The following is a 16,009-nucleotide window of genomic DNA, read 5'->3' as shown; positions in this document are numbered from 1 at the left end:
GCCCGACAATGTATGATCAAAAGCGGGAGCGGAGGTGTTCAGCTGCAAAGAAGGTCTGAATGTCCATCAATAATTGCTAGAAAACATGAAAGTAAAAATTTCTAATATCAAACCGCGCATGATCATAAGTGGGAGAGGAGGTGTTCAGCTGCAAGAAGGTGTGAATGTCCATCAATAATTGCTAGAAAACATGAAAGTAAAAATTTCTAAAATCAAACCGCACATGATCATAAGTGGGAGAGGAGGTGTTCAGCTGCTAGAAGGTGTGAATATCCACCTATAATTCCTGAAAAATGGGTAAAAAAAAGGTGCGAATGCCCAACCATACATCATCAAAAGCAGCTGTGGATGTGTTCGGCTACAAGAAGGTGTGAACGTCCAACCAAAGTTTGTAAAAAGCAGTTAAGAAAAGGTTCGAATATCCAACCAAACATAATCAAAAGCGGGAGCAGAACTGTTCGACTGCAAGTAGGTGTGGATGTCAGATCATAATTTGCAAAAAGCTGATGAGAAAGGGTGAGAATGCCCGACTATACACCATCAAATGCGGGAGCGGAGTTGTTCGTCTGTGAGTAGGTGTGAATCTCCGAATATAATTGCTGAAAAATGTGTTAGAAAAGGTAAGAATGCCGGTCCATACATCATCAAAAGCGAGAGAGGTGGTGTTCTGCTGAAAGTAGGTGTGAATGTCCAGCCATAATTACTCACAAACGGGTAAGAAAAGGTAGTATTGCCAGACCATACATGATCAAAACAGTAAGCGGAGGTGGTTCAGCTGCAAGAAGGTGTGGATGTCTGACTATAGTTTGTAAAAAGCGGGTAAGACAAGGTGCGAATGCCCGACAATGTAAGGCAAGGCAAGACAAGGCAAGTATATTTGTATAGCACAATTCAACAACAAGGTGATTCAAAGTGCTTCACAGAGACATTAAAACAGAAGAAATAAAAAGCATGATTTAAAATTTAAACAAAAGAAGGAAATAAGAACAATAGATAAAATCAGAAAAAATTATATATATGAAAGATAAAATCAATAGTTAAAACATGATTCCGTTTTGAAACTCAAGCTTATTCAAATGCAGCTGAAAATAGATGTGTCTTCAACCTGGACTTAAATACACTGAGTGTTTCAGCTGATCTGAGGCTTTCTGGGACTTTGTTCCAGACATGTGGAGCATAGAAGCTGAATGCAGCTTCTCCATGTCTGGTTTTGACTCTGGGAACTGATAAAATACCGGATCCAGATGACCTGAGGGGTCTGGAAGGTTCATAGTGGGTCAGGAGGTCACTGATGTATTTTGGTCCTTGACCATTCAGAGCTTTATAGACCAGCATCAGAACTTTAAAGTCTATCCTCTGATGGACAGGCAGCCAGTGTAAAGACTTGAGAGCTGGACTGTGATGTGCTCCACTTTTTTGGTCTTAGTGAGGACTCGAGCAGCTGAGTTCTGGATGAGCTGCAGTTGTCTAACTGACTTTTTAGGCAGACCTGTAAAGATGCTATTACAATAATCAAGCCTACTAAAGATGAATGCATGGACTAGTTTTTCCAGGTCCTGCTGAGACATCAGATCTTTTAGCCTTGATATATTCTTAAGGTGATAGTAGGCTGACTTTGTTAATGCCTTAATGTGTTTGTCCAAATTTAGGTCTGAGTCCATCACTACACCCAGATTTCTGGCCTGGTTGGTCGTTTTTAGATTTATAGATTGAAGCTCTGTGGTGACTTTCAATCGTTTATCTTTGGCTCCAAAGACAATTACCTCAGTTTTGTTTTTGTTTAGCTGGAGGAAGTTGTGGCACATCCAGTCATTAATCTCCTCAATGCATTTTCCAAGGGCCTGTACAGGCCCTCTGTCTCCTGGTGACATTGTTATATACATCTGTGTGTCATCTGCATAGCTATGGTAGTTTATTTGGTTGTTTTTTATAATCTGTGCCAGTGGGAGCATGTAGATGTTAAACAGAAGAGGTCCCAGGATGGAACCTTGGGGAACTTGTGATTCTTGTCTGCTCAGATGTAAAGTTACCTATTGACACAAAGTACTTCCTGTTCTCTAAGTATGTTTTGAACCAGTTTAGTACAGTTCCGGAAAGACCAGCCCAGTTCTCCAGTTGTTTGAGTAATATATTGTGGTCAACTGTATCAAAGGCAGCACTGAGATCCAGTAAAACTAAGACTGACATTTTTCCACTGTCTGTATTCAGACATATGTCATTAAACACTTTGGTCAGAGCAGTCTCAGTGCTGTGGTGCTGTCTAAAGCCTGACTGGAAGGTATCATAGCAGTTATTTTGTGTTAAAAAGTAATTAAGCTGTTGAAAAACCGCTTTTTCAATGATCTTACTTAAAAATGGGAGATTTGAGATGGGCCTGTAGTTGTTCATTTGCGTCTTATCAAGATTGTCCTTTTTCAGCAGAGGTTTAATTACAGCTGTTTTTAGTGGCTCTGGAAACACACCTGACGTTAAGGACAGGTTCACAATCAGTAACAGGTCTGACTCCAAAGTCTTTGAGACCCCTTTGAAAAAACCTGTTGGTAGGATGTCTAAACAGCAAGAGGAGGACTTCAGGTGACGTAAGATGTCCTCCAGGTCTTTACTGTTAATGGGTTGAAATAGTGTCATGGTGTTTAAACCGGTTTTCGGTGGACACAGTACATATGCTGAACCTGCTGCTGAATGTACCAACTGCTTGTCTAATATTTTGGACTTTGTCTATGAAGAATTTGGCAAAGTCATTGCAGGCCATGGTGGAATGGAGTTCATTTGCCACTGACACAGGAGGGTTTGTTAGCCTGTCAACTGTAGCAAATAAGGCCCGAGCATTATGACTGTTTTTGGTGATGATGTCAGGGAAGTAGGATTTCCTTGCATTCCTCAGTTGTAAATTATAAGAGTGAAGTTTCTCTTTATAGATGTCATAATGAACCTGGAGATTTGTTTTTCTCCATCGGCGCTCAGCTTTCCGACACACTCTTTTCCCATTTTTCACCAGTGTGGAATTTCGCCATGGAGACTTCTTCCTTCCAGAGATAACCTTCACCTTAATGGGAGCAATAGTATCCATAACATTTAACATTTTAGTATTAAAGCTACTGACGAGCTCACTGACTGAACCCCCGGACAGGGCAGGTGCTAAGGAGAAAACCTGGTTAAAGATCTTACTACTGTTTTCAGTTTTGAGATCACTGCTGTTGAGACATTTGTGTGCACTGAAATCGTACTCTCAAAGAAAACACAGGAATGGTCAGACAGGCCCACATCAGACACAGTAATCTTTGAAATACTTAGACCCTTGGAGATCACTAAGTCTAGAGTGTGCCCCCTATTGTGCGTAGGCTCTGTTATATGCTGAGTCAGCCCAAAGTTGTCCAGAGTGTTACTCAGGTCTTTAGTCCCTCTGTCCTGAGGATTGTCCATATGGATGTTAAAATCACCAACAATAATTATACAGTCAAAATCAACACAGATCATAGACAGCAGTTCACTGAGGTCTTCAGAAAAATCTGAACAGTATTTAGGGGGCCTGTAAATATTCAGAAACAGGACACTGGGTGAGGCCTTCACCTGTATAGCCATATATTCAAAGGACTGAAAACTTCCAGGAGATAACTGCTTACATTGAAAGGATTCATTGAATAAGACTGCGACCCCTCCTCCTCTCCTGCTCACTCTGGCCTCGCTGATAAAACTGTAACCAGGAGGGGTTGACTCAATAAGAACAGCAGCACTGTTATTTTGTTCCAACCAAGTTTCAGTTAAAAACATAAAATCCAGGGTGTGCTCAGTGATAAAATCATCAATTAAGAATGTTTTCCCAGCTAAAGACCTAACATTTAATAAAGCCAACTTAAGTGTTTTAGAGGTATTATTTCCCCCCTCGTGTTTGGGTGCAGTCTGTGGCACACAAGGTATGTTTACTTTATTTAAAGATCTTTTTGAGTGCAACTCTCTGTGTTTTGACTGGGTCACATTTCTCCTTCTGTCACCTAAAAGTACAGAAATTTTAAGATCTTCTAATAAACAGGGTCCCAGCTTGTCCTGGGAAAAGTCACGACTGTCAGAATTCACACAGCCTGGACCCCTCACACATCACACATCAGACTGCGGAGACAGTACATGGTGGCAGCGTGAAGGGACAGAAGGGGGTGGGGCTGGGCTCCGTCGCTTCGGCTGCTCTAGTAGGGGCGGGGCTCGGCGGGGAACCTTTGGCCGCTTTGGTGGGGGGTTTATGGGGGATAAAAAGGGATTGGGCTGGGGGGTAGATCTAAGCCCAGCATTGACCCGTTCCATCATCTCCTCAGTGAATTTCAGGTGAGGGGAGGAGGAGGGAGAAAGGGAGGGTGAGGAGCACAATGACCTGTCAGGGGTTTGGGGGGCTGGGGAAGGTCCTGGTCCTGGTCCCTGGTCCTGGTCATTAGTGCTGTTGAGAGGGTTTGGGGCAAATAAAGACCTCTCTTCTTGCCTCTGATGTCTCTCCTTTCCAAAGTTCCTCTTGGGTGGGGGCAGATGGAGTTCCTCCTCAAGGTTTCTGCTGGGATTTGTTTGTTCCTCTCTATGAGATAACTCCTTGTTTATCTCAGCCTTGGCCCCGAGCACAGATGGATGACGTAGGAAATAAAATATGTTGGAGGTGAACAGTTTCACCCCTGACTTGTTAAAATTAAATCCATTTGCCATGTATGATCAAAAGAGGGAGCGGAGGTGTTTGGCTGCAAGGTCTGAATGTCCAGCCATAATTTCTAAAAACCGGGTAAGAAAAGGCTCGAAAGCCCGACTTTACACCATCAAAAGCGGGAGCGGAGGTGTTCAGCTGCAAGAAGGTGTGAATGTTCGACTAAAGTTCGTAAAAATCTGGTAAGACAAGGTGCGAATGCCCAACAATGTATGATCAAAAGCGGGAGCGGAGGTGTTCAGCTGCAAGAAGGTCTGAATGTCCATCAATAATTGCTAGAAAACATGAAAGTAAAAATTTCGAAAATCAAACCGCACATGATCATAAGTGGGAGAGGAGGTGTTCCGCTGCAAGAAGATGTGAATATCCACCCATAATTCCTGAAAAAAGGGGAAAAAAATGGTGCGAATGCCCAACCATACATCATCAAAAGCAGCTGTAGATGTGTTCGGCTACAAGAAGGTGTGAACGTCCAACCAAAGTTTGTAAAAAGCAGTTAAGAAAAGGTTCGAATATCCAACCAAACATAATCAAAAGCGGGAGCAGAACTGTTCGACTGCAAGTAGGTGTGGATGTCAGATCCATCCATCCATCCATCATCTGCCGCTTATCCGGGGGTCGGGTCGCGGGGGCAGCAGCTTGAGCAGAGAAACCCAGACGTCTCTGTCCCCGGCCACTTCCTCCAGCTCTTCCGGGGGGACCCCGAGGCGTTCCCAGGCCAGCCGAGAGACATAGTCTCTCCAGCGTGTCCTGGGTCTTCCCCGGGGTCTCCTCCCAGTGGGACGTGCCCGGAACACCTCCCCAGGGAGGCGCCCAGGGGGCATCCTAACCAGATGCCCGAGCCACCTCATCTGACTCCTCTCAATGCGGAGGAGCAGCGGTTCTACTCCGAGCCCCTCCCGGATGACTGAGCTTCTCACCCTATCTCTAAGGGAGAGCCCAGACACCCTGCGGAGGAAACCCATTTCGGCCGCTTGTATTCGCGATCTTGTTCTTTCGGTCACTACCCACAACTCGTGACCATAGGTGAGGATGGGAACGTAGATTGACCAGTAAGTAGAGAGCTTCGCCTTCTGGCTCAGCTCCCTCTTCACAACGACGGGTCGGTGCAGAGCCCACAACACTGCAGACGCCGCACCGATCCGCCCGTCAATCTCCCGCTCCATTCGTCCCTCACTCGTGAACAAGACCCCGAGATACTTGAACTCCTCCACTTGGGGAAGGATCTCATTCCCGACCCGGAGAGAGCATTCCACCCTTTTCCGGCTGAGAACCATAGTCTCGGATTTGGAGGTGCTGATTCTCATCCCAGCCGCTTCACACTCGGCTGCGAATCGCTCCAGTGAGAGCTGAAGGTCACGGCCTGACGACGCTAACAGAACCACATCATCTGCAAAAAGCAGAGACCCGATTCTGAGGTCGCCAAATCGGACACCCTCAACGCCCTGGCTGCGCCTAGAAATTCTGTCCATAAAAGTTAGGAACAGAATCGGTGACAAAGGGCAGCCCTGACGGAGTCCAACTCTCACCGGAAACGTATCCGACTTACTGCCGGCAATGCGGACCAAACTCTGGCACCGGTCATACAGAGACCGAACGGACCCTATCAAGGGGTCCGGCACTCCATATTCCCGGAGCACCCCCCACAGGACTCCACGAGGGACACGGTCGAACGCTTTCTCCAAGTCCACAAAACACATGTAGACTGGTTGGGCGAACTCCCATGCACCCTCCAGGATCCTGCCGAGGGTATAGAGCTGGTCCACTGTTCCACGGCCAGGACGAAAGCCACACTGCATCTCCTGAATCAGAGGCTCGATTATCCGACGGATCCTCCTCTCCAATACCCCCGAATAGACCTTACCAGGGAGGCTGAGGAGTGTGAAACCCCTATAGTTGGAACACACCCTCCGGTCCCCCTTTTTAAAGAGGGGGACCACCACCCCAATCTGCCAGTCCAGAGGCACTGTCCCCGATGTCCATGCGATGCTGCAGAGGCGTGTCAGCCAAGACAGCCCTACAACATCCAGAGCCTTGAGAAACTCAGGACGGACCTCATCCACCCCCGGGGCCTTGCCACCGAGGAGCTTTTTGACCACCTCGGCAACCTCAGCCCCAGAAATGGGAGGCCCCGTCTCCGAGCTCTCCGACTCTGCCTCTTCCGAGCACGTGTTGGTAGGATTGAGGAGTTCCTCGAAGTACTCCCCCCACCGACTCACAACATCCCTAGTTGAGGTCAGCAAAGCCCCGTCCCCACTGTAAACAGTGTTGACTGTGAGCCGCTTCCCCCCCCTGAGACGCCGGATGGTGGACCAGAATCTCTTCGAGGCCGTCCGGAAATCGTTCTCCATGGTCTCACCGAACTCCTCCCAGGCCCGAGTTTTTTTCTCAGCAACCGCCGAAGCCGCAGCCCGTCTGGCCTGTCGGTACCTATCAGCTGCTTCCAGGGTCCCACTGGCCAAAAAGGCCCGATAGGACTCCTTCTTCAGCTTGACGGCTTCCCTCACCACTGGTGTCCACCAGCAGGTTCGAGGGTTGCCGCCACGACAGGCACCGACCACCTTACGGCCACAACTCCGATCAGCTGCCTCGGCAATGGAGTCACGGAACATGGCCCATTCGGACTCAATGTCCCCCACCTCCCCCGGGATATGGTTGAAGCTCTGCCGGAGGTGGGAGTTAAAGCTCCTTCTGACGGGGGATTCTGACAAACGCTCCCAGCAGACCCTCACAATACGTTTGGGCCTGCCAGGTCTGATCGGCATCCTCCCCCACCAGCGGAGCCAACTCACCACCAGGTGGTGATCAGTTGACAGCTCCGCCCCTCTCTTCACCCGAGTGTCCAGGACATACGGCCGCAAGTCCGATGATACAACCACAAAGTCGATCATCGAACTGCGGCCAAGGGTGTCCTGGTGCCAAGTGCACATATGGACACCCTTATGTCTGAACATGGTGTTCGTTATGGACAGTCCATGACCAGCACAGAAGTCCAACAACATAACACCACTCTGGTTCAGATCGGGGGGGCCGTTCCTCCCAATCACACCCCTCCAGGTCTCACTGTCATTGCCCACGTGAGCATTGAAGTCCCCCAGCAGAACGAGGGAGTCTCCGGTAGGAGCATTCTCCAGTGCCTCCCCCAGAGACTCCAAAAAGGGTGGGTACTCTGAACTGCTGTTTGGCGCATAGGCACAAACAACAGTCAGGACTCGTCCCCCCACCCGAAGGCGGAGGGAGGCTACCCTCTCGTTCACTGGGGTAAACCCCAATGTACTGGCACACAGCCGGGGGGCAATAAGTATGCCCACACCTGCTCTGCGCCTCTCACCACGGGCAACTCCAGAGTGGAAGAGAGTCCAACCCCTCTCAAGAGGACTGGTTCCAGAGCCCAAGCCGTGCGTCGAGGTGAGTCCGACTATATCTAGCCGGAACCGCTCAGCCTCGCGCACCAGCTCCGGCTCCTTCCCCAACAGAGAGGTGACATTCCACGTCCCAAGAGCTAGCTTCAGTAGCCGAGGATCAGACCGCCAAGGCCTCTGCCTTCGGCCGCTACCCAGCTCACAACGCACCCGACCCCCTTGGCCCCTCCCACGGGTGGTGAGCCCGTCGGAAGGGGGACCCACGTCATCATTTCGGGCTATGCCCGACCGAGCCCCATGGGCACAGACCCGGCCACCAGGCGCCCGCTGCCGGGCCCCACCCCCGGGCCTGGCTCCGAGGTCCAAATTTTTTGTTCATCATAAGGGGTCTTTTGAGCTGTTCTTTGTCTGGTCCCTCATCTAGGATCTGCTTGCCTTGGGTGACCCTACCAGGGGCTTAAAGCCCCGAGCAACATAGCTCCCGGACTCATTGGGGCACGCAAACTCCCCCACCACGATAAGGTGACAGCTCAGGAGGGAGGGATGTCAGATCATAATTTGCAAAAAGCTGATGAGAAAGGGTCAAAAGCGAGATCAGAGGTGTTTGGCTGCAAGAAGGCCATAGTTTGCCAAAAGCGGGTAAGGTGCGAATGACCGACTAAATATCAACAAAAGTGGGGGCGGAGGTCTTCGGATGCAAGTGGGTGTGAATATTCCACCATACAAGTATGGTGGAGAGGAAGCTATGAATTGCTGACCATTGTTTGCAAAAAGCGGGTGAGAAAAGGTGCGAATGTCCAACCATACATGATCAAAACAGGGAGCGGACGTGTTTGGCTGCGACAAGGTTTTAATGTCCACCCATAATTAATGAATAGCGGGCAACAAGTAGGTTCCAATGCCCAACCATACATCATCAAAAGCAGGAGTGGATGTGTTCGGCTACAAGAAGGTTTGAATGTCCGAGCATAGTTTGTAAAAAGCGGGTAAGAAAAGCTTCGAATGCCCGAACATACACCATCAAAAGACAGACCGGACGTGTTCCGCTGTAAGGGTGTAAGGGTGTGAATGCCCAACCATAGTTGGTAAAAAGAAGGTAAGAAAAGGTTCAAATATCCGACTGTACACAATCAATAGCGGGAGCGGATGTGTTCGGCTACAAGAAGGTGTGAAAGTCTCACCATGGTTTGTAAAAAGCGGGTAAGAAAAGGTGCGAATGCCCGACAATGTATGATCAAAAGAGGGAGCGGAGGTTTTCGGCTACAAGAAGGTCTGAATGTCCGACCAAAGTTTGTAAAAAGTGGGTAAGAAAGGTTTGAATGCCCGACTATACACCATCAAAAGCGGGAGCGGAGGTGTTGCACTGTAAGACGGTGTGAATGTCTGACCATAGTTTGTAAAAAGCAGTAGGTGTGAATGTCAGATCATAATTTGCAAAAAGCTGATGAGAAAGGGTGAGAATGCCCTACTATACACCATCAAATGCGAGAGCGGAGGTGTTTGTCCGTGAGTAGGTGTGAATGTCCCACCCTAGTTGCTGAAAAATGTGTTAGAAAAGGTAAGAATGCCAGCCCATACATCATCAAAAGCGGGAGAGGTGGTGTTCGGCTGCAAGAAGGTGTGAATATCCAGCCATAATTACTCACAAACGGGTAAGAAAAGGTAAGAATACCAAACCATAAATTATCAAAAGCGGCAGCAGAGATGTTCGGCTGGTATTTATAAATGTCTAGATAGATTTGAACAAAAAACAACGTAGTATTTTGCAGTAAAAGAAAGAAAGGTTCAGAAATCCGAGAAAAAGCTTTTCATGAGTTCTGCATGATTTGGGATTTTGCTTATAAAATGCATTCCTTCAATCAAACTATGGTAAAACGGCTTTTACCTTCATATTTATCAATGTCTAGATCGACTTCAACAAAGAACAACATTAGACTTTGCAGTAGAAGAAAGAGAGACACTGAAGGATCAGGAATCCGAGAATAAGCTTATTTTCATACGTTCTGCATGATTTGGGATTTTGCTATAAAATGAATTCCTTCACTCAAACTATGTTAAAACTGCTTTTACCTTCATATTTATCAATGTCTAGATCGACTTCAACAAAGAACAACATTGTATATTGCAGTAGTAGAAAGAGCAACACTGAAGGAACAGGAATCCGAGAATAAGCTTACTTTCATACGTTCTGCATGATTTGGGATTTTATGTATAAAATGAATTCCTTCACTCAAACCAAGTGAAAACTTCTTTGTCCTTCATATTTATCAATGTCTAGATCGACTTCAACAAAGAACAACATTGTATATTGCAGTAGAAGAAAGAGAGACACTGAAGGAACAGGAATCCGAGAATAAGCTTCTTTTCATACGTTCTGCATGATTTGGGATTTTGCTATAAAATGAATTCCTTCACTCAAACTATGTTAAAACTGCTTTTAACTTCATATTTATCAATGTCTAGATCAACTTCAACAAAGAACAACATTGTATATTGCAGTAGAAGAGAGAGCAACACTGAAGGAACAGGAATCCGAGAATAAGCTTATTTTCATACGTTCTGCATGATTTCGGATTTTCCTATAAAATGAATTGCTTTGCTCAAACCAAGTTAAAATTGCTTTGTCTTCATATTTATCAATGTCAAAGCAGTTTTAACATAGTTTGAGTGAAGGAATTCATTTTAAAACAAAATCTCAAAACATGCACAACACATGAAAAGCTTATTCTCGGATTCCTGATCCTTCAGTGTTGCTATTTGTTATATTGCAAAGTACAACGTGTTTTCTTTGTTTAGTTTAAATCTATCTCGACATTGATAAATATGGAAGGACAAAGCAGGTTTAACTTGGTTTGAGCAAAGCAATTCATTTTGTAGCAAAATCCGAAATCGTGAAGAACTCATGAAAGCAAGCTTATACTCGGATTCCTGAAACTTTTAGATCTTAGATTTGCTCTTTCTTTTACTGCAAAGTACGTTGGGGGTTTTTTTTGTTTAAATCTTTCTAGACAAGGTAAATATGAAGGACAAATCAGTTTTAACATAGTTTGAGTGAAGGAATGCATTTTATAAGCAAAATCCCAAATCATGCAAAACTAACGAAAAGCTTTTTCTCGCTTTTCACTGCTTTTTACAAACTGGTCGGACGTTCACACCTTCTTGCAGCCGAACAATTCCGCTTCCACTTTTGATGGTGTATATTCGGGCATTCAAACCTTTTCTTACCCGCTTTTTACAAACCATGGTCGGACTTTCACACCTTCTTGCAGCCGAACACCACCTCTCCCGCTTTTGATGATGTATGGTCCAGCATTCTTACCTTTTCTAACACATTTTTCAGCAATTATGGTCGGACATTCACACCTACTCACAGCCAAACACTTCCGCTCCCGCATTTGATGGTGTTTAGTCAGGCATTCTCACCCTTTCTCATCAACTTTTTGCATATGATCTGATATTCACACCTACTTGCAGTCGAACACCTACGCTTCCGCTTTTGATAGTATATATTCGGGCATTCGAACCTTTTCTTACCCGCTTTTTACATACCATGGGTGGACTTTCACACCTTCTTGTAGCCGAACAACTCTGCTCCCGCTATTGATTGTGTACAGTCGGGTATTTTAACCTTTTCTTACCCGCTTTTTACCAACTATGGTCGGACATTCACACCTTCTTACAGCGGAACACGTCCGCTCCCTCTTTTGATGGTGTATGTTCGGGCATTCGAACCTTTTCTTACCTGCTTTTTACAAACCATGGTCGGACTTTCACACCTTCTTGTAGCCGAACACCTCCGCTCCCTCTTTTGATCATACATTGTTGGGCATTCGCACCTTGACTTACCCGCTTGTTACAAACTATAGTCAGACATTCACACGTTGCAGCTGAACCACCTCCGCTCCCTGTTTTGATCATGTATGGTCTGGCAATACTAGCTTTTCTTACCCGTTTGTGAGTAATTATGGCTGGACATTCACACCTACTTGCAGTCGAACAGCTCTGCTCCCGCTTTTGATTTTGTTTGGTTGGATATTCGACGCTTTTCTTAACTGCTTTTTACAAACTTTGGTCGGACGTTCAAACCTTCTTGCAACCGAACACCTCCGCTTCCGCTTTTGATGGTATATATTCGGGAATTCGAACCTTTTCTTACCCGCTTTTTACAAACCATGGTCGAACTTTCACACCTTCTTGCAGCCGAACAACTCCACTCCCGCTATTTATTGTGTACAGTCGGGTAGTTTAACCTTTTCTTACCCGCTTTTTACCAACTATGGTCGGACATTCACACCGTCTTACAGCGGAACACCTCCGCTTCCGCTTTTGATGGTGTATAGTCGGGCATGCGAACCTTTTCTTACCCGCTTTTTACAAACTATGGTCGGACATTCAAACCTTCTTGTAGCCGAAAGCCTCCGCTGCCTCTTTTGATCATACATTGTCGGGCATTCGCACCCTTTCTTACCCGCTTTTTATAAAACCATGGTCGGACTGTCACAACTTCTTGTAGCCGAACACATCTGCTCCCGCTATCGATTGTGTACAGTTGGGTTTTTTAACCTTTTCTTACCCGCTTTTTACCAGCTCTGGTCGGACATTCACACCTTCTTACAGCGGAACACGTCCGCTCCCTCTTTTGATGGTGTATTTTCGGTCATTCAAACCTTTTCTTACCCGCTTTTTACAAACTATGCTCGGACATTCAGACCTTCTTGCAGCTGAATCACCTCCGCTCCCTGTTTTGATTATGTATGGTCTGGCAATACTACCTTTTCTTACCCGTTTGTGAGTAATTATGGCTGGACATTCACACCTACTTTCAGCAGAACACCACCTCTCTCGCTTTTGATGATGTATGGACCGGCATTCTTACCTTTTCTAACACATTTTTCAGCAATTATGGTCGGACATTCCCACCTACTCAGAGCCGAACACCTCCGTTCCCGCATTTGATGGTGTATAGTCGGGCATTCTCACTCTTTCTCATCAGCTTTTTGCAAATTATGATCTGATATTCACAGCTGCTTTTGATAATGTATGGTTGGGCATTCGCACCTTTTTTTACCCATTTTTCAGGAATTATGGGTGGACATTCACACCGTCTTGCAGCTGAAAACATCCTCTCCCGCTTATGATCATGTGCGGTTTGATATTCGAAAATTTTCTTTCATGTTTTAAAGAAATTATTGATGGACATTCAGACCTTCTTGCAGCTGAACCCCTCTGCTCGCGCTTTTGATGGTGTATAGTAGGGCTTTCGAGCCTTTTCTTCCCGGTTTTTACAAATTATGGTTGGACATTCAGACCTTCTTGCAACCTAACACCTCCGCTCCCTCTTTTGATCATACATTGTCTGGCATTCGCACCTTGTCTTACGCGCTTTTTACAAACTTTAGTCGGACATTCAGACCTTCTTGCAGCTGAACCACCTCCGCTCCCTGTTTTGATCATGTATGGTCTGGCAATACTACCTTTTCTTACCCGTTTGTGAGTAATTTTGGCTGGACATTCACACCTACTCAAAGCCGAACAACTCCGCTACCGCATTTGATGGTGTATAGTCGGGCATTCTCACCCTTTCTCATCAGCTTTTTGCAAATTATGATCTGACATTCACACCTACTTGCAGTCGAACAGCTCTGCTCCCGCTTTTGATTATGTTTGGTTGGATATTCGAACCTTTTCTTAACTGCTTTTTACAAACTTTGTTTGGAGGTACACGTCTTCTTGAAGCCGAACACCTCCGCTTCCGCTTTTGATGGTGTATAGTCGGGCTTTCGAGCCTTTTCTTACCTGGTTTTTAGAAATTATGGTTGGACATTCAGACCTTGCAGCCGAACACCTCCGCTCCCTCTTTTGATCATACATTGTCGGTTATTCGCACCTTGTCTTACCCGCTTTTTGCAAACTATAGTCAGACATTCACACGTTGCAGCTGAACCACCTCTGCTCCCTGTTTTGATTATGTATGGTCTGGCAATACTACCTTTTCTTACCCGGTTGTGAGTAATTATGGCTGGACATTCACACCTACTTGCAGTCGAACAGCTCTGCTCCCGCTTTTGATTTTGTTTGGTTGGATATTCAAACCTTTTCTTAACTGCTTTTTACAAACTTTGGTCGGACGTTCACACCTTCTTGCAGCCGAACACCTCCGCTTCCGCTTTTGATAGTATATATTCGGGCATTCGAACCTTTTGTTACCCGCTTTTTACAAACCATGGGTGGACTTTCACACCTTCTTGTACCCGAACAACCCTGCTCCCGCTATTGGTGGTGTACAGTCGGGTATTTTAACCTTTTCTTACCCGCTTTTTACAAACTATGGTCGGACATTCACACCTTCTTACAGCGGAACACGTCTGCTCCACCTTTTAGTGTTCTATCACACCTTTTTTTCACCGCATTTTATGGATTATGGTTGGAAATTCTCAACCACTCTCATCCGAAGACCTCTCCTCCCGCTTTTGTGAATATATTTGAACTTTAGTCGGACATTCACACCTTCTTGCAGCTGAACCACCTCCGCTCCCTGTTTTGATCATGTATGATCTGGCAATACTACATTTTCTTACCTGTTTGTGAGTAATTATGGCTGGACATTCACACCTACTTTCAGCAGAACACCACCTCTCTCGCTTTTGATGATGTATGGACCGGCATTCTTACCTTTTCTAACACATTTTTCAGCAATTATGTTCGGAGATTCACACCTACTAACAGACGAACAACTCCGCTCCCGCATTTGATGGTGTATAGTTGTTGTTTTGCAAATTATGATCTGACATTCACACTTACTTGCAGTCGAACAGTTCTGCTCCCGCTTTTGATTATGTTTGGTTGGATATTCGAAACTTTTCTTAACTGCTTTTTACAAACTTTGGTTGGACGTTCAAACCCTCTTGTAGCCGAACACATCCACAGCTGCTTTTGATGATGTATGGTTGGGTATTCGCACCTTTTTTTTACCCATTTTTCAGTAATTATGGGTGGACATTCACACCTTCTTGCAGCTGAACACCTCCTCTCCCACTTATGATCATGTGCGGTTTGATTTTCAAAATTTTTACTTTAATTTTTTCTAGCAATTATTGATGGACATTCAGACCTTCTTGCAGCTGAACAACTCCGCTCCCTCTTTTGATCATAAATTGTCGGGCATTCGAACCTTTTCTTACCCGCTTTTTACAAAACTTGGTCGGACTTTCACACCTTTTAGTAGCCGAACAACTCCGCTCCCGCTATTGATTGTGTACAGTCGGGTATTTTAACCTTTTCTTACCCACTTTTTACCAACTATGGTCGGACATTCATAACTTCTTACAACGGAACACCTCCGCTCCTTATTTTGATGATGTATGGTTGGGCATTCAAACCTACTTGTTGCCCGCTTTTCATTAATTATGGGTGGACATTCACACCTTGTCGCAGCCAAACACCTCCGCTCCCTGTTTTGATGGTGTATAATGGTGGACATTCGCACCTTTTCTCACCCGCTTTTTACTATGGTCGGCCATTCACAGCTTCCTCTCCACCATACTTGTATGGTGGGATATTCACACCCACTTGCATCCGAAGACCTCCGCCCCCACTTTTGTTGATATTTAGTCGGTCATTCGCACCTTACCCGCTTTTGGCAAACTATGGCCTTCTTGCAGCCAAACACCTGATCTCGCTTTTGATGATGTAAGGTTGGGCATTCAGACCTTGCTTCACCTACTTTTCACCAAATATAGTCGGACATTCACACCTTCTTGCAGCCGAACACTTCCGCTCCACTTTTGAGTGTTCTATGTAGCATTCACACCTTTTTCTTCACCGCATTTTATAGATTATGGTTGGAAATTCTCACCCACTCTCATCCGAAGACCTCTCCTCCCGCTTTTGTTAATGTATAGTCGGGCATGAGAACCTTTTCTTACCCGCTTTTTACAAATTATGGTTGGACATTCACACCTACTTGCAG

This window comes from Leuresthes tenuis, unplaced genomic scaffold (assembly GCF_036924035.1).
Source record: "Leuresthes tenuis unplaced genomic scaffold, fLeuTen1.0.hap1 SCAF_5, whole genome shotgun sequence".
Lineage (NCBI taxonomy): Eukaryota > Metazoa > Chordata > Actinopteri > Atheriniformes > Atherinopsidae > Leuresthes > Leuresthes tenuis.
The sequence above is the reverse complement of the archived record's forward strand: the minus strand, read 5'-3'. Positions refer to the sequence as shown.